General features: G+C 34.7%; 1 pseudogene across 1 annotated transcript in view; it reads right to left on the bottom strand.

The window, feature by feature from the left end:
* LOC149558827 (uncharacterized) overlaps positions 1-3,497 on the bottom strand; it is a 65,088-nt pseudogene extending 61,591 nt beyond the window's left edge. Inside the window, exon 1 of the transcript XR_016364739.1 lies at positions 3,423-3,497. The product of XR_016364739.1 is annotated as an uncharacterized LOC149558827 (transcript). The remainder of the gene's footprint in view (positions 1-3,422) is intronic.
* Positions 3,498-7,114: the final 3,617 nt, after the last annotated feature.

Consider the following 7,114-nt stretch of genomic DNA (forward strand, 5'->3'; position numbering starts at 1 on the left):
ATGCAAGTTACTTCCATTGGGGGGAGTACTTATTTTGTGACATTCATTAATGATTTTAGTCGTACGACATGGGTTTATTTTTTGAAATCTAAATTTGAAGAATTTGATAAGTTTCTTGAGTTCAAAGCCCAGGCTAAAAGAGAATGTGGACACTATATCAAGGTCCTAAGATCAGATAGAGGAGGGGAGTATACCTCCAATTATTTTATAAACTTTTGCAGGAAACATGCTATAGAGAAAGAGCTCACAACCAGCTATACACCACGATAGAATGGAGTGGCTGAAAGAAAGAACAAGACCATTGTTGAAATGGCAAGGAGCATGATGAAAGAGAAAGGTCTGCCAACTGAATTTTGGGGAGAGGTTGTGGCAATGACAGTTTACCTAGGTGTCCTATAAAGACAGTCTGTGATAGAATTCCAATGGAAGTATGGTCATGAGGAAGATGGACAGTTGAACACCTAAGAGTGTTTGGATGTGTTGCATATGCACATATGCCTAAAGAGCAAAGGCAAAAATTAGATGAAAAAGGTGTGAAGTGCATCTTCACAGGGTACATCTTAGAATCAAAGGCATATAGATTGTATGACCCATTAAATAATAAGATGATTCTTTCAACATATGTGGAATTTTTTGAAAATCACTCTTGGTATGGTCCAACTTATGAGTCACTGAGAACTTCAAGTAAAGTGCCAATTATGAGTGAAGAAGATGCTAATGAACAGTAAGAAGAATGAGCAAATAGAAGAAAAGGCAAGCAACCTCAGTCATTGTCAAGCTCCTCTAGGCATGACCGAGTACCAGTGTCGAGTACCAGTGAAGACCAAAGTAGTTGGTAAAGTAGTAGTAGTGAAGATTTTGATCCCACACTCTCATCCCTATTACCAAGAAAGACAAGGAGTCTTAGGGAGATATACCAAGATGAAAGGTATGAAGATTATGATGAGAGTGTTAATTTTTCATTATTTTCTCATAGTGATCCAATATATTTTGAAGAAGCTATTAAGGAGAAGAAATGGTCTAAGGCCATGGATGATGAAATAGATGCTATAGAAAAAAATGAGACATAGGAGCTAATTGAATTGCCTCCCAAGAAGCAAGTGATTAGAGTGAAATGGGTCTACAAGACCAAATGCAATGTTGAAGGCAAGATTGATAGGCATAAGGAAAGGCTAGTAGTTAAGGGCTACAAACAATAGTATGGTAGAGATTATAATGAGACATATGCCTCTATTGCAAGAATGGAAACCATGCATGCTATCATAGCAATTGCAGCTCATCACAAATGTAAGGTATTTCAAATGGATGTGAAGTCTACTTTCCTAAGTGGTGTATTGAAAGAAGAAGTATATGTGGAGCAGCCACCTAATTATGAAGTTGCAGGTGAAGAGAATAAAGTATATAGATTAAAGAGAGCTCTTTATGAGCTCAAGCAAGCTCATGGTACAGTAGGATTGACTCATATTTGATGAGCAATGACTTTAGCAAAAGCAATGGTGGGCCTACTTTCTACATCAAGGCAGAAAATGGAAATGTGTTGATTGTTGTCTTGTATGTAGATGATTTGATTTTTACTGGTAATGACAAGGATCTAATTGGTTAGTTCAAAGAGGCCATGAAAAATTAATTTGAAATGATAGACCTAAGTCTCTTGAAATACTTTCTAGGCATAGAAGTTAAAAAAATGCATGATGGCATCTTCATCACTCAAGAAAAGTATGCATGGCAGATCTTGGAGAGATTTAAAATACAGAATAGTAAGGCAGCCCCAACACCAATAGCAGTAGCTTTGAAGTTGAGCAAGGAAGACTCTAGGAAGAGAGTGGATCCAACACTATACAAGAGTATGGTTGGAAGTTTAATGTATTTGATTGCAACTCAGCCAAACCTAATGCATGCAGTAAGTTTGATTTCCAGATTTATGGAAACACCAACAGATTCCCATTGGCAAGTGGGAAAGAGGATCCTAAGGTATGTGAAAGGTACCAAGAGATTTGGAATTTTGTATACTGCAAATAATGATTTCAAGTTGGTGGGTTATACTAATAGTGATTGGGCTAGAAGTATAGATGATAGGAAGAGCACTTCCAGATACATTTTTCATATGGAATCGGGTGCAATTTCATGGGCATCCAAGAAGCAACCTATTGTTGCTCAAGCTATAGTAGAGGCTGAATACATAGCAGCAAATGTAGTAGCATGTCAAGCAATTTGGCTAAGAAGGATCTTGATAGATTTGAATGAAAGGTAAGAGGATGGAACCACAATTTATTGTGACAATATTTCATCAATTATATTGTCCAAGAATCCAGTCTTCCATGGGAAAAGAAAACATATTGAGATCAGATATCACTTCATCAGAGAGTTGGTGGAGAATGGGGATATCAAGATGAAATTTTTTAGGTCTGAGCAGTAGCTAGAAGATATTTTCACAAAGCCATTAGGCATTGGAAGTTTTGTACACCTAAGAGCGTGTCTTGGTGTAGTTGATTTGGATCACTAGCGATCCTTGTTTGTGGGTCTCAGGACAAAGGGGGAGTGTTGGAAATTGAACATTGAGAGCCTGTAGGTTGTTCTCGAGCCCCATGTTCATCTACCCCATCAATTTGTTTCCCGCAAGCATCCATGGACGACAGGCATTTATTTTGGTAGGTGATTTTGAAATTTGAATGTTGAGAGGGAAAATGGAATATGACAAAAGGAGCATTTTCTACATTTATTCATTTAGAGAGTCAGTTCAACAGAGCAGAGAAGATAGAAGTTGCAAAGCAGAGCAAATTAAAAAGAAAGAGATCAACAGATCCAATTGGCAAGTGTTTCCCTTGTTCACTCTGTAAGTTTGCTATTGTTGGTTTTGTCCTATTGAAGTAGTGATTCTCTAGGCACCATTGTATGCAACCATTAGAGTTGCAAATTTAAAGTTCATTGAAGTTTGAAGTTTTACCAATTTAGTGTTATTTTAGGGATTTCTAGTTGAAGATGAATGCTCCCAGATTTTGTAATGTTTTTAATCAAAGTTGAATAGAAAGCAAGTAGGAATACTTGAATCCATTGCTCTTCCTCTATTCATTTTTTTTTGAGAAGTTTATTATTGAATACTTCATCTTGGCTCTCCAATTTAAGTGATAAAAATATTAAGTATATGAAACAGAACACTCGGCATCCTCTGTATCACGTTGTAGTGATTGCCAAGTATTTTTTTTCTTTTAAGTGCCGAGCTAACTTAGCACCTACTGCCTGTCACTCAGTAATATTTTGTGTCGAGCAAACTGTCACTCGACACCTTCATGTGTGGAGCACATTGCCACTTGGCACCTTCATGTGCCGAGAAAAATTGGCACTTGGTAATTGTTAGTGCCGAGAAAATTTTAGGTTTAGGGTTGACTGTAATATTTTGATTTATATTTCTCACAATTACATACCTGAGGTGATGAATTGTTAGCATAACTAGAATCTCCATTGCCACCCTTCATGTCAAGCACTAATTCAAGAGCCATTTTAAACTGAATTTACAAAGATTGGGATATCTAAACTTTGTTTTGAGAAAGATCACCTCAAATGTTTGGCTATATAGGGAAGAATTTGATGCCTAAATAAAGGGCTAAATTGGTTTAGTAATTTTGATGCCAAACCATCATTTTATGCAAATTTTGACCAATGCATAGTGAAATGATAATGTGGCACGTCTGTTCAACCATGCATATTTTACCGTGTTTACTAATTATAGGTGGTTATGCCTGCCAATAATATTTGCAATTATTGGTCAAATAATTCCTATCAACCACAATTATTATTATTTCTAATAAAAAATGTAAAATATAAAGGATGCTACTATCTTTTAGATAAAATGTATATTTGTTCAAAATTTAAAATATTGAAAGCATAATAGATTTTGTTGAAATTTTCAACATTTATTCTTCATGATTTGTATGTTCTGTAATGGAAACAACAAAATAATTGAGAAAAAATCACATATCTAAAGATTTTTTTTTGACTTTTTGTGTGTTTTGTCCCAAACATAGCCAACACCAAATATAAACAATTATATTTTTAGTAATAATTATTCGAATCTAGATAACGATGAATAAAAATGTATTTTTGCATTGCTTATTCTATAGAAACCATAGGTTGACAAATATCATCAATAGAGGAAAAACTACTAAAAATAAAAAAAATCGCAAGATATGTTAAGAGGCAACCATTACAATTGTTCAGTTTGTACTTGATAAGTAGGAGATAATTTTCCATTGCAAGTCAAATTGTGATATTGCTATCAGGATTTAACTATGTGATTTTGAGTCAAACTCATTGACCCATGTTTCATGAGTAGTGATTCAACATGAATCCATCTCTCATGAGAATAAATGGAACACTTAGTACTCATTGAATCTAGATGATGCTCACATGGGTGAAGCATCGACACTTCCTGGGAGGTCACCCGTCCCAGTACTATTTCACCCTGATCATGCTTAACTACAAAGTTTCCTCCATGGTTAAACCCAAAGCTTGCAACCCCATTTGAAAAAACTCCACCAATTGTTGTGCCTTATGAGCCATTCATTAGAAAGCCCCTTAAGCTCATCAATTGATAAGTAGGAGATAATTTTCCATTGCAAGTCAAATTGTGATATTGCTATCAAGATTTAATTGTGTGACTTTGAGTAAAAATCATTGACCCATGTTTAATGAGTAGTGATTCAACATGAATACATCTCTCATGAGAATAAATGGAACACTTAGCACTCATTGGATCTAGGTGATGCTCACATGGGTGAAGCACCGGGAAATCCCAGGAGGTCACCCATCCCAGTACTACTCTAGCTTAAGTGCGCTTAACTATAGAGTTTCCTCCATGGTTAAACCCAAAGCTTACAACCCCATTTGCAAAACCTCCACCAAGTGTTGTGCCATATGAAAAATTCATTAGGAAGCCCCTTAAGCTCATCAATTGATAAGTAGGAGATAATTTTCCATTGCAAGTCAAATTGTGATATTGCTATTAGGATTTGAGTGTGTGACTTTGAGTCAAACTCATTGACCCATGTTTCATGAGTAGTGATTCAACATGAATCCATCTCTCATGAGAATAAATGGAAGACTTAGCACTCATTGGATATAGGTGATGCTCATAGGGGTGAAGCACTAGGACTTCCCAGGAGGTCACCCATCTCAGTACTACTCTAGCCTGAGCACGCTTAACTATAGAGTTTCCTCCACGGTTAAACCCAAAGCTTGCAACCCCATTTGAAAAACCATCACCAAGTGTTGTACCTTATGAACCATTCATTAGAAAGTCTCTTAAGCTCATCAATTGAAGAGTAGGAGATAATTTTCCACTACAAGTAAAATTGTGATATTGCTATTAGGATTTAATTGTGTGATTTTTAGTCAAACTCATTGACCCATGTTTCATGAGTAGTGATTCAATTTGAATCCATATCTCATGAGAATAAATAGAACACTAAGTACTCATTGGATCTAGGTGATGCTCACATGGGTGAAGCATCGAGACTTCCCAGGAGGTCACCCATGCTAGTACTACTCTAGCCTGAGCATGCTTAACAACAAAGTCTGCTCCACGGTTAAACCCAAAGCTAGCAACCCCATTTGAAAAACCTTCACCAAGTGTTGTACCTTATAAAACATTCATTAGAGAGCCCCTTAAGCTCATCAATTGATAAGTAGGAGATAATTTTCCACTGCAAGTCAAATTATGATATTGCTATCAGGATTTAACTGTATGATTATGATTCAAACTCATTGACCCATGTTTCATGAGTAGTGATTCAACATGAATCCATCTCTTATGAGAATAAATGGAACACTTAGCACTCATTGGATCTAGGTTATGCTCACATGGGTGAAGCACCGAGACATCTTGGGAGGTCACCCATCCCAGTACTACTCCAGCCTAAGTGTGCTCAACTACAAAGTTTCCTCCATGGTTAATTTCTTTTATAAAGTAACTTGTTTGGCATCCACTGGTTATAAATAAGGTATTGGGACCACGTCACCATCAACATGCTTTTTACAAAGGTGTCCAAAACTGTCTAGAAAAAAGTGAAAGTAATTAAATTGCATTAGAGGCTCCTATACATGTGACATCACATGATTAGTTGCTTTTTATAATAAGAGACACATTCATTCAATTATGAGTACTTATCATTATAAATTACAACTTAAAAGTCACCACTATTGGTACAATGTTGTAAAAAATAATGGATAGAAAATTAGAAAGTGTGGGTATTATATTATATTATATAAATAATTGTCATCAAATTAATTGGAATAGTCAACTACTGTGCCCTCTCCCCTATGCTTCATATATGATATACAAAGTGGATCTTGTGATCATTATGCATCTATTGCAAGGGTTTTATTTTCATTTCATGATGACTATTGATATTTGTAGACACCTAAAATTGGACACATCTTTTAATCAGGACTTTCACCTAATTAGCAAGGGTTTTAAGGTTAAAATCATATGCATTTTGGAGAATTGAGGACAAATCAATCAAATTTGAATTAAATAAAAAATTCAAATTAATTAACTATTTGAACCCATTTGAAATTTACACATGAAATTCAATTTTAAAGAAATTAAAATGGGCATTTATCCTCAAAAATCAATTTTATATTCAAATATTTCCAAAATCATATTTTAATCAAAATGGGGACATAAAAAATCATATTTTATTCATGATGGATGGAAATTAATATTTTATTCATGATGGATGGAAATTAATATTTTATTCATAATGGGTGGAAATTAATATTTTATTCAAAATGGACCCAAAATAATAATTTAATAATTGAGTGGATTCTCCATAATGAATATTTTATTCAAAATGAGTTCATGGATATTAATATTTTATTATTTAACCTTTACACTTGGTGAAAACCAAAATTAACCTCAATCCCTCTGAAAAATCTTTAAGTACAAGGGATTTCTAGAGCAAAAATCATCAAGATTTTATGCATTATTATTATAGTTTCAATTTAATTATCAAGTTTTTCTGCATTGTTATTATAGAGCAATTTCATGTTCATTGCATAGTTTCATGTTATTTATTCCATAGTTTGTACATTTAGTTTTCATCATTAAGTTGCATAT

The sequence above is a fragment of the Cupressus sempervirens genome, chromosome 5, assembly GCF_028749045.1.
Source record: "Cupressus sempervirens isolate cs-2001-9-10 chromosome 5, ASM2874904v1, whole genome shotgun sequence".
NCBI classification, from domain to species: Eukaryota; Viridiplantae; Streptophyta; class Pinopsida; order Cupressales; family Cupressaceae; genus Cupressus; species Cupressus sempervirens.